This window comes from Hippopotamus amphibius, chromosome 6 (genome assembly GCF_030028045.1).
Source record: "Hippopotamus amphibius kiboko isolate mHipAmp2 chromosome 6, mHipAmp2.hap2, whole genome shotgun sequence".
Taxonomy (NCBI): Eukaryota; Metazoa; Chordata; class Mammalia; order Artiodactyla; family Hippopotamidae; genus Hippopotamus; species Hippopotamus amphibius.
Window position 1 is genome coordinate 90736307 of NC_080191.1, and position 18438 is coordinate 90754744.

General features: G+C 38.6%; 1 protein-coding gene across 1 annotated transcript in view; it reads left to right on the forward strand.

The window, feature by feature from the left end:
- Positions 1–18438, forward strand: part of EYS (eyes shut homolog) — a 1676468-nt gene that overhangs the window by 1651112 nt on the left and 6918 nt on the right. The window lies entirely within an intron of this gene.

The window sequence follows — 18438 nt, forward strand, 5'->3', positions numbered from 1 at the left end:
AAAAATCTTCTTTAACTCACCAAGCCCCAGGTTGATCTATGACATAACTAACTCATAGGCTTAACCTGACTTACAACCCCAGGACCCTTCCTCTTACTACTCAGTTCTACTGTACTTCAGAGAAGCCACCCCGACGGTGGTAGAGAACCCTCTGAGATCAGGAGGACTCCAAGCCCATTCAATGGCTTGCTTATTTCAAAAAATATTTGACGTGTGGAACTCCTCCATATCACCGCACAGTTAGGGAAACCAGTGGTGTCCCTGTAACGGACTCTATTCTGATAAATTAAGAGGTTAGAACTACCACCCTAGAAAGACACTCCTAGAAGTATATTTCATAAACACAGCTTTGTCTGAACAAGAACAATTGTGATTAAAACAAAAATACTACATGTTTTACATGAAACTTAAGACTATTGTTTTTTTCTGCTGATCTTTGTAGACTCCCTGTATCAATCACATTAAGCTAGGTTATGATGCAGTAACAAACAGTTCCAAAATGTCAGTGACTTGACAAAGTTTATTTCTTCCTCATGGAAGGTGTCAGCAAGGTGGCTTTTCTCAGACTAGTTACTCAGGGACCCAGGGAGACAGAAGCTCTTTCTTGACTGCTACAATCACTGAATCTAAGAAAAGGGAATACAGTAAATCATGCCCTGTTTCTGACAGAAGTGACGCACATCACTTATGCTCAAGTTTCACTGGCCTGAGCAAATTACAAGGTCAGTTCTAACCTCAAAAGGGGCAGGAAAATGCAATTTTACCATGTGCTGAAAAGGAGAGGAAAATGGAGATGTTAGGTATGCAGCCTTAATGATAACCACACTCCCCTATCCCCATAATAAAGACCAGGAGATTCTCAGGCAAGAACATCTGCCAAAGGAAATAAGGAAGAGATCTTTTTTACCCCTTTAAGTACCTTTTGAACTTTTTGACCATGATGTTTAAAAAATAAATAAATAAAAACCAAGACCGTGTATCCTAAAATGTTTAACGATCTCTTCAGGGAAACTGTCTTTTGAATTTCCTGAGTTTCAACTCTGGGGTCCTTAGCATACGTCTCAGTGGACCACGACCGTTACAGAGTCACTCATGATCTTGTACCAAACCACACGAGAAGCACCTGAAGAGGCACTGGGAACAAAGCACAAGTGCACCAGAAGCACAGGTGCCCGGAGGACCACACACTCAGACACCACAGTCAACTGGTGGATTATGTCCTAGATTAGATTTCCATTCAAGTGCATGCCCACATTTTGAGATTTGGGCAATGTAAATTTTAAGATCAAAGTAACCATATTCTGCAAACTTGAAGCTAACTAAGGATACTCTTAGGTGTAGCTTCCTCTTGGTTTTATATAAAAATTATAGAATTGGGATATCATTATCACAACTCTGCATGAAGACAATAGAGAGATATCAAGAGCTTTACTCGCAACCATCTACTTTCAGGGGGAACTCCTAGAATACAGTCAGAGAGTAGCTTCCATGGGGTCCCTCGCTCTCGACTTTGAAGCTGTTTTACTTCATGTTACTGTTAACACACGTTTACTTCCAAACAGGAAACATCTTTCCACATAACCACCTGCTGTGTCCTGCTGAGTATTTTCAGCAACGAGATCAGAGAAGGTGCTGCCCTTCCGGTCAACAGGAAAGGGCACAGGGGAGGAACTCAGTCTCCCACATGCACTCTGTGGTGGGTCAGAGGCCAGGGAGGCATGACTTGGTGTTGGGTGGCTGGGACACAAGGAAGGAAGTAGAGTTATGGGAAGTGATAAACATTTTACAGCAAACGGCAGCTTACAAAGTGTATGTGACCCCAACCCCAAGAACACAGAGGCAGAAGCCATCATCCCCTCTATTTCACGAGTGAGGAGGTGGAGGCTCGGGCAGCTGGCCATTGTCCCAGAGTGTTTCAGGACACGACAGAGCCAGGCAGCGCCCCCCGGGTCTGGGCAGAGCCAAGTGGAAGGGTCACACGTGAGCTGTGTCCTGAAGGCGGGTAGAGCCTTAACAAGGTAAAGAAGAGCAAACCAACAAAGGTGCAGAGGTGGGACAGAACGTTTACATGCCAGTCATTTTAGCAGGCATGTGTTTATGTGGAAAAAGAGCTAAGAATCAAAAACTAGAAAAGTCAATTTAGGGTCCGAGTCTGGAAATATCTAGGGGTTGGGTTATGGATTTAATTGGGTGAGTGCTACCTCCGCCTACCCCAATATTCCCATATTTACACTTGGAGGAAAATTATTAAACTGTGACAAATTTGTAAATCTGGGCAACTTTTACTTATTGGTTGGTTTCTTCTTTTGACCCCATCAGATACTCACCAAACCAGCTATTTCTAGTGGCAACATGCTTTCCTGTCTTACCTGTGCTGTTGGGAGGAATTCTGATTTCTTGCCAATTCATAATCCCCAGTGTGATCAGCTCCTACCATCACATCACACAGGTTGTCTGCTGCTTTCCTATGCTATACCCTTCTGATCCATACATATGTCTCCATTTGCATCTTTAATTTTACTCTGTTTTATACTTTTCTCTCAAAAATCCTACATAAATTTTGTGAGATTTATACATTTTAAGCTACATTTTCTTACCAATATATGGAAAGATAATTAGCTTTTTTTATATTGCATTTATACTTGTATAAAGTCATCTAGTTTTGTCATTAATTTTGATATATTATCAGAAGATTCTTTTTTTCTATAAAAAAGCATTTCATCTAAAAATAATGACAATTTTTTTCCTTTCCAACCTTATACATATTATTTCTTTTTCTTGCCTATGGCAGTGACTATAGTCATGTTTAATCCTGAAGAGGAGTGGTAACTGTGGCGCACATCTTGTTCTTAAAGAGAATGCTTTTAACATTTCAGTATTAATTATGGTAACTGTTTGCTATAGGTATATGGTAAACCCCCTTTGTTAGGAAACAAAATTCTAATCCTAATTTGTTAAGAGTTTTCATCATTAATTGGATGTTGAATTTTATCAAATACTCTTGGATCGACTGAGATAATCATATGATTTTTCTCCTTTAATATAGTCAATTATGTTGGTTGATTTCCTGATAAATTAAACTTGCAACCCTGAGATGAACTCAAGCTGGTTATGACATATCATTTTTACACATGCAGTTGGATTCTGTTTGATAGAATTCTAACAGGTATGTGTACAAGTGACATCGCTCTATAATTTTCTTTTCTTATACTGTCCTTCACAGGGTTTCATATCAAGCTTATGCTGTATTCAAAATATGAGTCATAGAGCATTATCTCTTTCCATAAATGTGAAAGAGTTTGTGTAAGATAGTAATAATTTTTCTTTAAATAATTGGTAGAACTTGCTAATATAATCATCTTGGCCTGCTGTATCCTTGTGGGAAAATTTTGATAACTGATTCAATTGCTTTAATTCTTATAAGCATATCCATGTGTTTTTAAAAATTTCTTCTTAATTCAGTTTTTATAAGCTATATTTCTTTAGGAATTCATTGATTTCTCTTTGCTTTCTCTTAAATCTTCAAATTTATTGCCAGAAAGTTGCCTATTAGAATCTCTGATTATCTTTTTAATATCTGCAATATTTAATTTATAGTATAATATTTTCCTTGAAGAGTTGAACACTGAAGCTTGGGTTTAGCAGGTTTGACAAATACCCTCAAGGCAAAATCTGGCTTTATCATCATATTTATTTAGCTTCTATTTCCCTTTTTCCATTTTGTTTTTTTTGTTTTGTTTTGATTTTGTTGTTTTTTGTTTTGCCTCTGAGTATTCTTTCTTTCCAGATTATCAATTTATTTAAAAAGATGTTTTAGAATAATTTCTCCAACATCTCTAGTTATTTTCATGATGGGGATGGAGTTAACTATGTTATCTAATTTACTAGCTAGTGGAAACTAAAGTCAACTATTAGATTTATTTTAACGAAACCCTCTGGGAGGTATGGGCATAAAGCATTAAAAACTGTAGAAGAGTTAAGAGTCTGGGATAGGGCACTGCAAGTGGGAACACAGCTATTTGGGTTCCCAGATTTGATAAGACAATACTGCTGGAGGCTGTGCAGAGGTTTTGAGGGTGGGAGAGGAACGCGGATAAAGGAAAAGATCCATCCACAACAATACCGGTGCACCAGCCTGTAACCCACCCACCCTCACTCCCATTAGAACAGCAAGACAAAGGGAGAAATGATGGTCATTTTTCCCTTTTAAAACTGAACCTGATATAAAAAAATGATGATGTATGTCCAGGTCCATGGTAATTCAAAGACAGCTCAACTGAGGAATTGAAAATTAAAGTATGCTTGAACCTAAGCAAGATACAGAGTATGGATATAAGGAAAATTTATGTAATGAAAAAGGAAAAAGCAGCTGCTAAAATAATTTTTAATTCAGATATTTTCATATTTCCCTCTTTGGCATGTGCTATCTGAGAGCACTTGACCACTTTCAAAACCTGAAATGAGACAATGATGTGTTGACAAAGGTTGCCTCTCACAAAGCCTGCAGACCTGTTCCTGCCACCACCACCCCAGGTCACCCACCCCACTGGTACTGCCTCAGCCTGCAGCTCCCACCCTCTCCAGGCAACCCTCCCCATCACAGCTGGAGCTCAACTGTGGGCTTTTCTGCACAAGTGTGGAGATGTCTCTTCCTTTTTACTCTATGCTTGTTTCAAGGGTATCTAATCAGTACTTCTTCAAACCTCAATGTCTTCCAAAATCTTTAGTAAAGATGACTCTTCCAGTATTTTTTTTTCAGGCAAGGTTTTCTTGGGGCCCCTGCTGCAGCAGGGGGTAGCTAGAGCAAACAGCAGGTTCCCTTGTTCCTTGTTCCTTATATGGGGTGAGGGTAGGGGTGTGTCCAGGGGTCTGGCCAGAGGGGTGGCTTAGGTGGTGGTGTATTGCAGCCTTCTCCACTTTCCCACACTGAATCTGGGGATATATAACATGGAAGACAAATAAGTGTAAAACTAGCAGACCGATCCAATTAGCAAACATCACCCGGCCCGCAGAATCTGCCCTGCTCTTCCATCTGACAACTCAGGCTTTGTTCGCAGGTAAGCTTGTTTGCCTGACTCTTTCTTTGAGATAAGTAATCCAGGAAAACTTCTCAGTGTTACTTTTCCTGTTGTCTGAGAGTTTCAGCTGTGGCCTCAAAACTGAAAACAGTGGGTGTCATGTGTATCTAAAAGTCTAAAAAGAGTTTATGAACAATAAAATGTCACTACACACCTACTGGAAACACTAAAATTTAAAAAAATGACAACACCAAATAAATGCCAGTGAGAATGTGGAGAAACGTGATCTCTCACACATGCTGGTGAGAATGGAAAATGGTGCAGACACTCTAGAAAATAGCTCTACAGTTTCTTATAAAACTAAAATATTGCTTGTTTCAGAAATCTATGGGTTCCTTAAATCAGACAGTGCATCACGCAGTCCAAGTGTTTCCACCTCACTAATTCCACTGGCCTGCTGCCAGTCAATGCCATGATTGTTAATAGTCGTAAATAGTAGTCGTTTCTTTGGGGGTCCTATTTATAGTAAATAAGGTCAGGAAAGTGGTGGTCAAGAGTGAAGCTTGTATAATTTGGAAGTCATCTCAATTTTTAGCTATTATTTATCTCAGAAAACTATCCCTTCTGAAACTGCCCCTCACACTGACCAGCCCTGAGGCTGTTGGCCAGAACCTCGGTTCTTTATCCGTTATCCAAGAAGAGGGGTGTTTTCCTCTTAATTAACCTACATTGATTAGTAAAGTCTCCTAAAAATGATTCACTGTCAGAATGACTTTGTATGAGTTACTGGAAAATGTGGACCTCTATCTGAAAGTGAACAGTAGAAGAAATGTTTTCCAGCTAATCTGGTGGTGATAGATATCGCTTACTGAATCAGAACCCTTTGAAGTCCTATTTATGGCTTCTACCCGTTTCCATGGGCAGACCCACTCACACCTAAAAGGCATTAGAACTTTTAGTACTCTCCTCGAGCTGTAAAAATTTAATGTACAAAATCATTAGAATTCATCGATAAAAGGCATCAACTATTTAGTCATGTAAGACCTTTTAAAAGCTAAGAATGTAAGATCTGGAAAACAGATAAGAACTGAGAAACTGTTCCGGATTGAAGGAATCTGAAGAGAAATGACAACCAAATGCAGCACACATTCCTGGAGGGCAGCCTGGGCAGCTGAGGACATCTGAATTGGGTCTGTAAGCTGGACGGTCGTGTTGTACCCATGTTGTTTTCCTGATTTCGAGGTTTGTATGCTAATTATAGGGGAAAATATCCTTGGTTGGGGAAAATAATCACTGGAATGTTTAGAAGTGATGGGGCATCACGTCTTTGGATTGCTCTTAAAAGGCTCAGAAAAAGACATAATGATAAGTGGTGTGTATGCATGTGTGTGTAAAAGAAGAAAAAAATTCAATAAAATAGAAACAATTGGAGAACATGGGTGAAGGAGATATGGGGGTTCGTTTATTATGGCCACTTTTCTATAAATTTACAAAATAAATTATTAAAAGTTATTTTCCTTTTTGTTTTTGTTTTCATTATACACCTGTTTTGTTGTTGATTTGTTTTGTTTTGTTTTTTAGCACTTTAAGTGCTTTGTTTCTACTGGGCAAAACGACCTTTTAAACACCTCAAAAATAAGCTCAGACACAGGAAATGTGGTATAGACTAAAAAAGCAAAACAAAACAAAAGCCTCAGAGGTGAAAATTAAATTGATCATTATAAGGAAAGGATTATCTTGTTCTTCCTCGGAACCACAGCTTTGTAGGGATCTATAAATCTGGCTGTAATACCTTTCCCTGGATGATACTGAGACTTGTCTTAGGCCCGGCATGTAGTAAGTGGTTGTAGATGCTTCCATATGTTCTGACAAGAATGTGCATTGGGGAGGGCTGTGTTCTTCATGCTTATTTTATCAAGCTTGTTGTTTGTGTTGTTTAAACCTTCTGCAGTTCTCACTGATCTCTGCCACTTGACTTCTTAATTACTATCAATTACTGAATTTCAGATCCTATCCCAGCCTACTCAGCTACCCCCTGAAAGTTAAAAGGCATCTCAACTCTGTCCTAAGCTCCACGTCTTCTCCCAAAACTGTGCTCCTCCCACAGTCTTCATCATTTCTGTTCATGGCAACATCATCCTTCCAGTTTCCAGGGTAAAACCTTGCCATTATCCTTGACTCCTCTCTTTCTTTTTTCCCACATGTAACCTCTCAGCAAATCTCATCAACTCTACCCCTACCCTTAGAACAGATTTGAAATCTGACTACTTCTTACCACCTCCACTACTACGTCTCTGATCCAAGCCACCATCATCTCATACCAGTGTTACTGTAACCACTTCTTTGACAGCGAGACCCCTATTTTCACCCTTGATTTTGTCACTCTATTTTCAGTGCCACAACCAAAGTGATACTGTTACACTTAAGTCAGATGACACTGCTCTATTCAAAATTTGCTAGTGATTTCTGATCTCACTCTGTCTAAGCCAGTCTTTATGATGGGCTTTAGGGCCCTCCATGTGTGGACAATTTCCCGAGCCTCTCCGGTTTCTGCACAATTTTTGAGCATAGGCACTGCTGCTTTTGTTTTGGATTATCTTTTCCAGTATGTTTATGTAAAAAACATCCTTGGAAGATAGAAGTAGTGCCTTCCTTCAGCACATACACAGGCATGCTTGCTGCCCATTGTAAAAAATTTGGATCTGCAACTCAGATTTCCTCTCTAAGCAAACAAGAATCCTGACACTGGTTACTGCTAATACTGTAATACACTGTCGTGCGTTCCTGACCAAGGAGCTTCATGTCTTCTGCTGCCATCCATGAAAACTTGGCACACTAACTTATTAGCCTGCCAGCAGATAACATCTCAGATAACTTCACAGTTCTTCACAATGTGATCTGGTCCCCATAACCTCGCTGACCTTCTCCCTTAAAACTTTCCCTTCTTCACGGCCCTTCGCCCATGCTGCCCTCCCTCCTGTTCCTCCATCATGGCAGGCACCCTCCAGGGGCCCTGCACCCGGCACTCCCTCCCTCCCCGGTGATCACCAATGAAGGCCATTTCATCATCTCCTGAGGCTTTTATCCTAACATCACCTTCCTAAGCCTGCATGCACATACCCTAATTTTTCTTTCTAGGGTGTATCAACACCTAGCATATTACATATTTATTTTCTCTAAAGATTTATTTATTACTTTATTTATTTATTTATTTATTTATTTATTTATTTATTTATTGGCTGTTTTGGGTCTTTGTTGCTGCCCGGGGGCTTTCTCTAGTTGCAGCAAGCAGGGGCTACTCTTCATTGTGGTGCTCAGGCTTCTCATCGTGGTGGCTTCTCTTGTTGCATAGCACAGGCTCTAGGCATGTGGGCTTCAGTAGTTGTGACACACCAGCTCAATAGCTGTGGCTCACAGGCTCTAGAGTGCAGACTCAGTAGTTGTGGCACACAGGCTTAGTTGCTCCACGGCATGTGGGATCTTTCTGGACCAGGGCTCGAACCCATGTCCCCTGCATTGGCAGGGAGATTCTTAACCACTGTGCCACCAGGGAAGCTCCTACATATTTATTTTGTTTGCTAAATATCTCCACCCATAAAGATGAAAGCACCAGGAACCTATCTTTGATTTACTGTTACACCTCTGACAGTCAGCTAAGATCCTTTAAGTCTACTTCTGGGAACCGAGCGGAAGTGTCAGCACAAACCTTTGCCTACAGCAGGATAGGGAGGCTGTCACTAGTTAGCAAGTGTAGAAGATGGAAATCAGGAAGTATTACATGTAAGGTTTCAAAATACATGTGGAATATCTTCACCATGAACTGATGATTCTCAGGAGTTAGTAGACATACAAGAAATAATTGGAAATTACTCAGTGACTCAGCAGCTGGTATGGCCCTATCAGTTTTCCCCTTTGCTCTTTTTTAATCCATGAAATAAACATTTGAGTCATGCAGAACTTAGGTATCTTTCCTGTTCTACTTCATCCTTGAAGCCTGATAAATAAAAATATATCTCTTTTTAATCTCTTTTTAATGAATCTCACACCCATACTTTGAATGTGTGCCATTATTAGAAAATTTACTTCTCCCAGTACTTTCTAAATATGACTGAATAGTTAATTAAATAAAAAGCTGTTAGAGCTGAGCAAGCCTTCCTCACTATATGTATATATATAAATAAGTCTGTATTAAGTACATTTTCAAGACATACAATGCCAGAGCTACTAATAAAATCTATTTCTTTTGATTTTTAGCTCAGTGAACTTTATATATTGTTTCTTACTCACTACTTTTTGAGAAGCACTGGCAGGATGGTCAGTTGTCTTGCCATGAGCTCACATATGCGTAGAGAACTCTTGGTTCCAGCACTCACCCAGTATCAACAGTGGTTTCAGGAGAAACCTTCTAAGACACAATCCCTGTCCCTGCTGTTTGGGAAGAGGATGGTCCTCTGACCATGCTGTTCTTGACCAATCTCTCCCATTCCTGAGACCTCCCAGATGTTCAGTCCAGCTGAGCAAAAGTAGTCAAGCCAAATAGGTACCCACAAAACCTAGTCTAATAGATGTTTTCTATACATGTTATTTATTTGGATCAATATTTCCCACAAATTCTTTCTCAAAAAGGAGAGGGTAGAGAAAAGGTTATGCAAGGTGTTAATTTGAAGATGATGAAAATATGTGAAGATCTGATGCCAATTATGGACAGAAAGAATGAACTATTCATTAATTAAAAAAAAAACATTAGTATCTGCTTATAAAATAAAGCCTTATCCCTATCACAAACCATTCATAATAATAAGATCCACATGAATTAAAGGATTACATATTAAAAATAAAAATTTTTACAACATAAAAAATAAAGGAGACTGTAACTGTGGGCTGAGTAAGGCTTTCTAAAACAAGACACAACAAACAAAAAACATAATGTAAAAAATGAAGAAGTTTGGTGAATAAAAAAATAAAAGTTTTGAATAATAAAACAAACCATAAGCAAAGTCAAAAGAAAACTGAGATAAGAGATATGTGTGTTTGCGGTTTCCCTGGTGGCTCAGTGGTTAAGAATCCACCTGCCAATGCAGGGGACATGGGCTTGAGCCCTGATCCAGGAAGATCCCACATGCCACAGAGAAACTAAGCTTGTGTGCCACTACTGAGTCTGCACTGTAGAGCCCACAAGGCACAACTGTTGAGCCCACATGCTGCAACTACTGAAGCCCATGCACCTACAGCCCATGTTCCACAGCAAGAGAAGCCACCTCAATGAGAAGCCCGCACACTGCAATGAAGAATAGCCTCTGTTCTACACAACTATAGAAAGCCTGAACACAGCAAAAGACCTAACAAAGCTAAAATAAATAAATAAATTTATTTTAAAAAAGAGATTGTTTGCAAATTATATAAGAAAAGATTAGTATACAGTATAATTTTTAAAAACTACAAATCCAATAGAAAAATATGCAGGAGACAGTTCAAGATGGTGGAATAGGAGGACGTGTGCTCACTCCCTCTTGCAAGAGCACCAGAATTACAACTAACTGCTGAACAATCATCAACAGAAAGACACTGGAACTCACCAAAAAAGACACCCCACATCCAGAGACAAAGGAGAAGCTGCAATGACACGGTAGGAGGGGCACAATCGCGTTAAAATCAGATCCCATAAATGCTGGGTGGGTGACTCACAAACTGGAGAACAGTTATACCACAGAAGTCCACCCACGAAAGTGAGGGTTCTGAGTGACATGTCAGGCTTCCCAACCTGGGAGTCTGGCAATGGGAGGAGGAATTCCCAGAGAATCAGACTTTGAAAGTCAACAGAACTTGATTGCAGGACTCCACAGGACTTGGGGAAAAAGAGACTCCACTCTTGGAGGGCACACAAAAAGTAGTGTGCACACCAGGACCCAGGAGGAAGGAGCAATGACCCCACAGGAGACTGAACCAGACCTACCTGCTGGTGTTGGGGGGATGCCTGCAGAGGTGAGGGTCCCAGCTGAAGCTCAGGGAAGGGACAGGGACACTGGTGGCAGGGGTTCTGGGAAGTGCTCATTGGCATGATCCTTCCCAGAGTCCACATTAGCCCCACCAAAGAGCCTGTAAGCTCCAGTGCTGGGTAGCCTCAGGCCAAACAACCAACAGGGTGGGAACCCAGCCCCACCCATTGGCAGACAAGTGGATTAAAGTTTTACTGAGCTCCACCCACCAAATTGGATTTAAGTTTTACTGAGCTCTGCCCACCTAGCCAAACCCACCATCAGGCCCTCCCATCAGGAAGCACCCATGAACCTCCTAGATAGCTTCCTCCACAAGAGGTCAGACAGCAGTATCAAGCATATCAGCAGTATTTCATTCTGGGGAAGTGAAAACCACAGCCACAGAAAGATAGAGAAAATGAAAAGGCAGAGCACTTTGTACCAGATGAAGGAACAAGATAAAACCCCCGAAAAACAACTAAATGAAGTGGAGATAGGCAACCTTCCAGAAAAAGAATTCAGAATAATGATGGTGAAGATGATCCAGGACTTTGAAAAAAGACTAGATGCAAAGATCAAAAAGATGCAAGAGGACTCCCTAGGTGGCACAGTCATTAAGAATCTGCCCGCCAATGCAGGGGACATGGGTACGAGTCCTGCTCTGGGAAGATTCCATATGCCATGGAGCAACTAAGCTCATGTGTCACAACTATTGAGCCTGTTCTCTAGAACCCATGAGGCACAACTATTGAGCCCATGTGCTGCAAATATTGAAGCCTAGGGCCAGTGCTCCACAACAAGAGAAGCCACTGCAATGAGGAGCCTGCACACCATAATGAAGAGTAGCCCCCACTCGCAGCAACTAGAGAAAGCCCATGTGCAGCAATGCAGACCCAACACAGCCAATAAAGAAATAAAATAAATAAATTTATAGAAAAAAAAGGATGCAAGAAAATTTTAACAAAGACCAAGAAGAATTAAAGAACAAACAAATGGAGATAAGCAATACAATAACTGAAATGAAAAATACAAAAGAAGAAACCAATAGCAGACTAACTAAGGCAGAAGGGTGAATAAGTGACCTGGAAGACAGAATGGTGAAAATCACTGGTGCAGAAAAGAATAAAGAAAAAGGAATGAAAAGAGCTGAAGACAGTCTAAGAGACATCTGGGATGATGTTAAATGCACCAACATTCGCATTATAGGGGTCCCAGAAGGAGAAGAGAGGGAGAAAGGATCCAAGAAAATATTTGAAGAGATAATAGCTGGAAACTTCCCTAACATGGGAAAGGAAATAGCCACCCAAGTCCAGGAAGCACAGAGAGTCCCAGGAAGGATAAAACCAAGGAGAAACACGCCAAGACATATAGCAGTCAAATTAACAAAAATTAAAGACAAAGAAAAATTATTAAAAGCAACAAGGGAAAAATGACAAATAACATACAAGGGAACTCCCATAATGGTAACAGCTGATTTCTCAGCAGAAACTCTGCAAGCCAGAAGGGAGTGGCACGATATATCTAAAGTGATGAAAGGGAAGAACCTACAACCAAGAATACTCTACCCAGCAAGGATCTCATTCAGATTCAATGGAGAAATCAAAAGCTTTACAGACAAGCAAAAGCTAAGAGAATTCAGTACCACCAAACCAGCCCTACAACAAATGCTAAAGGAACTTCTTTAAGTGGGAAACATAAGAGAAGAAAAGGACCTACAGAAACATAAACAAAACAATTAAGAAAATGGTAATAGGAACATACATGTCCATAATTCCCTTGAATGTAAATGAACTAAATGCACCAACCAAAAGACACAGACTGGCTGAATGGATACAAAAACAAGACCCATATATATGCTGTCTACAAGAAACCCACTTCAGACCTAAGGACACATACAGACTGAAAGTGAGGGGATGGAAAAAGATATTCCATGCAAATGGAAATCAAAAGAAAGCTGGAGTAGTGATACTCATATCAGATAATATAGACTTTAAAATAAAAAATGTTACAAGAGACAAGAAAGGACAATACATAAAGATCAAGGGATCCATCCAAGAAGAAGAGATAACAATTATAAATATCTATGCACCCAATATAGGAGCACCTCAATACGTAAGGCAAATGCTAACAACTATGAAAGAGGAAATTGACAGTAACACAGTCATAGTGGGGGATTTTAACACCTCACTTACACCAATGGACAGATCTTTCACACAGAAAATTAATAAGGAAACACAAGCTTTAAATGACACAATAAATCAGCGTGATTTAATAGATATCTACAGGACATTACAACCAAAACCAGCAGAATACACATTCTTCTCCACTGCACACAGAACAGTCTCCAGGATAGATCACATTTTGGGTTATAAATCAAGCCTTGGTAAATTCAAGAAAATTGATCATGTCAAGCATCTTTTCCGACCACAATGCTATGAGATTAGAAATCAATTACTGGAAAAAAACTGTAAAAAACACAAACACATGGAGGCTAAACAATACGCTACTAAATAACCAAGAGATCACTGAAGAAATCAAAGAGGAAATCAAGGAAAACACAACAATCCAAAAACTAGGGGATGCAGCAAAGGCAGTTCTAAGAGGGAAGTTTATAGTGATACAATCCTACCTCAAGAAACAAGAAACATCCCAAATAAACAATCTAACCTTACACCTAAAGAAACTAGAGAAAGAAGAGCAAACAAAACCCAAAGTGAGTAGACAGAGAGAAATCATAAAGATCAGAGCAGAAGCAAATGAAACAGAAACAAAGAAAGCAATAGCAAAAATCAATAAAACTAAAAGCTGGTTCTTTGAGAAGATAAATAAAATTGATAAACCTCTAGCAAGACTCATCAAGAAAAAGAGGGAGAGGACTCAAATCAATAAAATTAGAAAGGAAAGAGGAGAAGTTACAATAGACACCGCAGAAATAAAAAACACCATAAGAGACTACTACAAGCAACTATATGCCAATAAAATGGACAACCTGGATGAAATGGACAGAATTCTTAGAAAGGTATAAACTTCCAAGATTGAATCAGGAAGACATAGAAAATATGATCAGATGAATCACAAGGAATGAAATTGAAGCTGTGATTAAAAATCTCCCAACAAACAAAAGTCCAGGACCAGATGGATTCACAGGTGAATTTTATCAAACATTTAGAGAAGAGCTAACACCTATCCTTCTCAAGCTCTTCCAAAACATTGCAGAGGAAGGAACACTCCCAAACTCATTTTATGAGGCCACCATCACCCTGATACCAAAACCAGACAAAGATACTACAAAGAAAGAAAATTACAGACCAATATCACTGATGAATTTAGATGCAAAAATGCTCCACCAAATACTAGCCAACAGAATCCAACAACACATTAAAAGAATCATACACCATGATCAAATGGGGTTTATCCCTGGAATGCAAGGATTCTTTAATATACACAAATCAATCAATGTGATACACCATATTAATAAACTGAAAGATAAAAACCACATGATCATCTCAATAGATGCAGAAAAAGCTTTTGACAAAATTCAACACCCATTTATGATAAAAACTCTCCAGAAAGTGGGCATAGAGGGACCTTATCTCAACCTAATAAAGGCCATATATGACAAACCCACAGCAAACATCATTCTCAATGGCAAAAAACTGAAAGCATTCCCTCTAAGATCAGGAAGAAGCCAAGGGTGTCCACTCTCACCACTACTATTCAACATAGTTTTGGAAGTCTTTGCCCCAGCAATCAGAGAAGAAAAAGAAATCAAAGGAATCCAAATTGGAAAAGAAGAAGTAAAATTGTCATTGTTCACAGATGACATGATACTATACATAGAAAATCCTAAAGATGCCATGAGAAAACTATTTGAACTAATCAATGAATTTGGTAAAGTTGCAGGATACAAAATTAACACAGAGAAATCTCTTGCATTCCTATACAGTAACAACAAAAATCAGAAAGAGAAATTAAGGAAACAATCCCATTCACCATTGCAGCAAAAAGAATAAAATACCTAAGAATAAACCTAACTAAGGAGGTAAAAGACCTGTACTCAGAAAACTATATGACACTCATGAAAGAAATCAAAGATGACACAAACAGATGGAGAGATATACCATGTTCTTGAACTGGAAGAATCAACATAGTGAAAATGACTATACTACCCAAAGCAATTTACAGATTCAGTGCAATCCGTATCAAATTACCAATGGCATTTTTTACAGAACTAGAACAAAAAAATCCTAAAATTTGTGGTCAACTAATCTATGATGAAGGAGGCAAAGAAATACAATGGAGAAAACGTAGCCTCTTCAATAAGTGGTCTGGGAAAACGGGACACCTACATGTAAAAGAATGAAATTAGAACACTTCCTAACACCATACACAAAAATAAACTCAAAATGGATTAAAGACCTAAATGTAAGGCCAGACACTATAAAACTCTTAGAGGAAAACATAGGAAAGACACTCTTTGACATAAATAACAGCAGGATCTTTTTTAACCCACCTCCTAGAGTAATGGAGACAAAAACAAAAATAAACAAATGGGACCTAATGAAACAATGAAACTTAAAAGTTTTTGCACAGCAAAGGAAACTATAAGCAAAACGAAAAGACAACCCTCAGAATGGGAGAAAATATTTGCAAACGAATTAACAGACAAAGGATTAATCTCCAAAATATATAAACAGTTCATGCAGCTCAATATAAAAAAAAAAAACCCAATCAAAAAATGGGCAGAAGACCTAAATAGACATTTCTCCAAAGAAGACATGCAGATGTCCAAGAGGCACATGAAAAGCTGCTCAACATCACTAATTATTAGAGAAATGCAAATCAAAACTACAATGAGGTATCACCCCACAGCGGTTAGAATGGGCATCATCAGAAAATCTACAAACAGTAAATGCTGGAGAGGGTGTGGAGAAAAGGGAACACTCTTTCACTGTTGGTGGGAATATAAATTGATACAGCTACTATGGAGAACAGTATGGAGGTTCCCTGAAAAACTAAAAATAGAGTTACCATATGACCCAGCAATCCCAATACTGGGTATATACACAGAGAAAAGCATAATTCAAAAGGCACCTGCACCCCAATATTCATTGCAGCACTATTTACAATAGCCAGGTCATGGAATCAACCTAAATGTCCATCAACAGATGAATGGATAAAGGAGATGTGGTACATATATACAATGGAATATTACTGAGCCATAAAAAGACACAAAATTGGTACATTTGTAGAGATATGGATGGACCTAGAGACTGTCATACAGAGTGAAGCGAGTCAGAAAAAGAAAAACAAATATCATATATTAACACATATATGTGGAATATAGAAAAATGGTACAAATCCACTGGTTTGCAAGGCAGAAATAGAGACACAGATGTAGAGAACAAACATATGGACACCAACTGGGGAAAGCAGGGCCGGCGTGGGGGGGGGGGGGGGGTTGTGGTGGGATGAATTGGGAGACTGGGATTGCCATATATACATTACTAATAATAAAAAAAATATCAAATGCACAGTTTAAATATATGCAGTTTATTGTATTTCACTTGTATCTCAAAAAAAGTTCTTAAAAAAAAAGGAAACATCCAATTTAAAAATGGACAAACAATCTGAACATACACCTCACTGAAGGAGATATACAGATGGAAAGTAAGCATATGAAAATGATCCACATCGTATGTCATTAGGGAACTGCAAATTAAAACAACTGTGAGATGCCACACCTATTAAAGCAGCAAAAATCAAAATCACTGACAACACCAAATGCTAGCAGATGTGTAGAGCAACTGGGATGTTCACTCCCTGCTAGCAGGAATGCAAAATGGTACAGCTGCTTTGGAAGACAGTGGGTGATTTTTACAAAAATAAACATACTCTTACCAATGATCCATCAATAGCACTCTTTGGCATTTAACAAAATGAACTAAAAACTTATGTCCACACACAAAAAAAAATGTGTGCACAGATGTTAACAGCAACTTTTTCATAATTGCCAAAACTTGGAAACAATCAGGATGTCCCATAGTCAGTGAATGGATAAGTAAGCTGTGGTCCATCCTGACAACAGCACATTATTCATTGCTGGAAAGAAATGAGCTATCAAGCCATAGAGACATGGAGGAACTTTAAATACCTATTACTAACTGAAAATAGCCAGTCTGACAAGGCTACATACTGTGTGATTCCAACTCCATGGCATGCTGGAAAAAGCAAAACTTTGAAGCTAAGAAAAAGATAATTGTTACCAGGGAAGGGAGAAAGGAAGTATACACAGATGAAGCACAGAGGATTTTTAGGGCTGTAAAGCTATCCTGTATGATACTATAATGGTAGATACGTGCCATCATGCATTTGTCGAAATCCACAGAATGTACACTAAGAATGAACACTAATGTAAACCATGGACTATTTTTAACCAAGTCTACTTTTAAAAATACTGTGCAAGTATTTAAAAGAAGCAATAGGCAAAACACGTTAACATCAAAGTTTCATGAAGATACATTATTGATTTTAAAAAGGTAATTATATTAAGAATAGTCTACATATAATATGGTTTCATTTATGTGAAATAAATCAGATACTAGATATACACATATACTAATTGTATTTGCACTGAAAAACAAGGCCTGGCTATATAATATTCAATAAACTGTTAATAGTGGTTCCTGGTAATTAAGAGAAAGAAAAATGAAATTTCATCTTTTACATTACAGTCTTATACATATTGTTTAAATGTCTTATAATGAATATGTACTACTTTAGTAATACTCAAAAAAATAATTTCAAAAGGACACACACTTTTTAAAGCTTCCCTGTATTCTTAAAATAAACTTTAATTCTGTGTTTATGAAAATATGGTTCAAGTGACACCTAAGTCAGAAACACCTGTGTGTTTGTTAAAATACACCTCCTAGACCACATCTCAGTTTTAATAAGTCAGATGCTCTAGCTCTGAGGTACAGGACTTTGCATCCTTGGCAACCACACCAGGTGATGCTAACCTCTGCTATTCTGAATTGCAGTAAGTCAAAATGAATGATGTAGTTGCTTAAAAGTCAGCAGATGCCTCTGGGGTAAACACTTACAGGTACCTATCAGCCTAAAAGTGAAAGACAACAGTTAGTACACATCTGACCAAGACGGAGAAAAGGCAAAATAACTAGAATAATGGCTCAAGGTAATCGGTGAACCAGCACGCACAATAAGAAACACTATCACATTACAAAATGAGAAAGAAAGGAGTAATACAGACTCTGTAAAGAAATAAAAACTGCCAAATATTCAGAACTTTCTTTCTTCATCTCAAAATTCCCATCTGGTCAGTTATACATAGAAGAAACAAATAATATCTGAGGGCCTATAAGTCTATATAAATGATTTTACTTCAATTTATATGGAAATGCATTTTCTCATGCTTAACATGA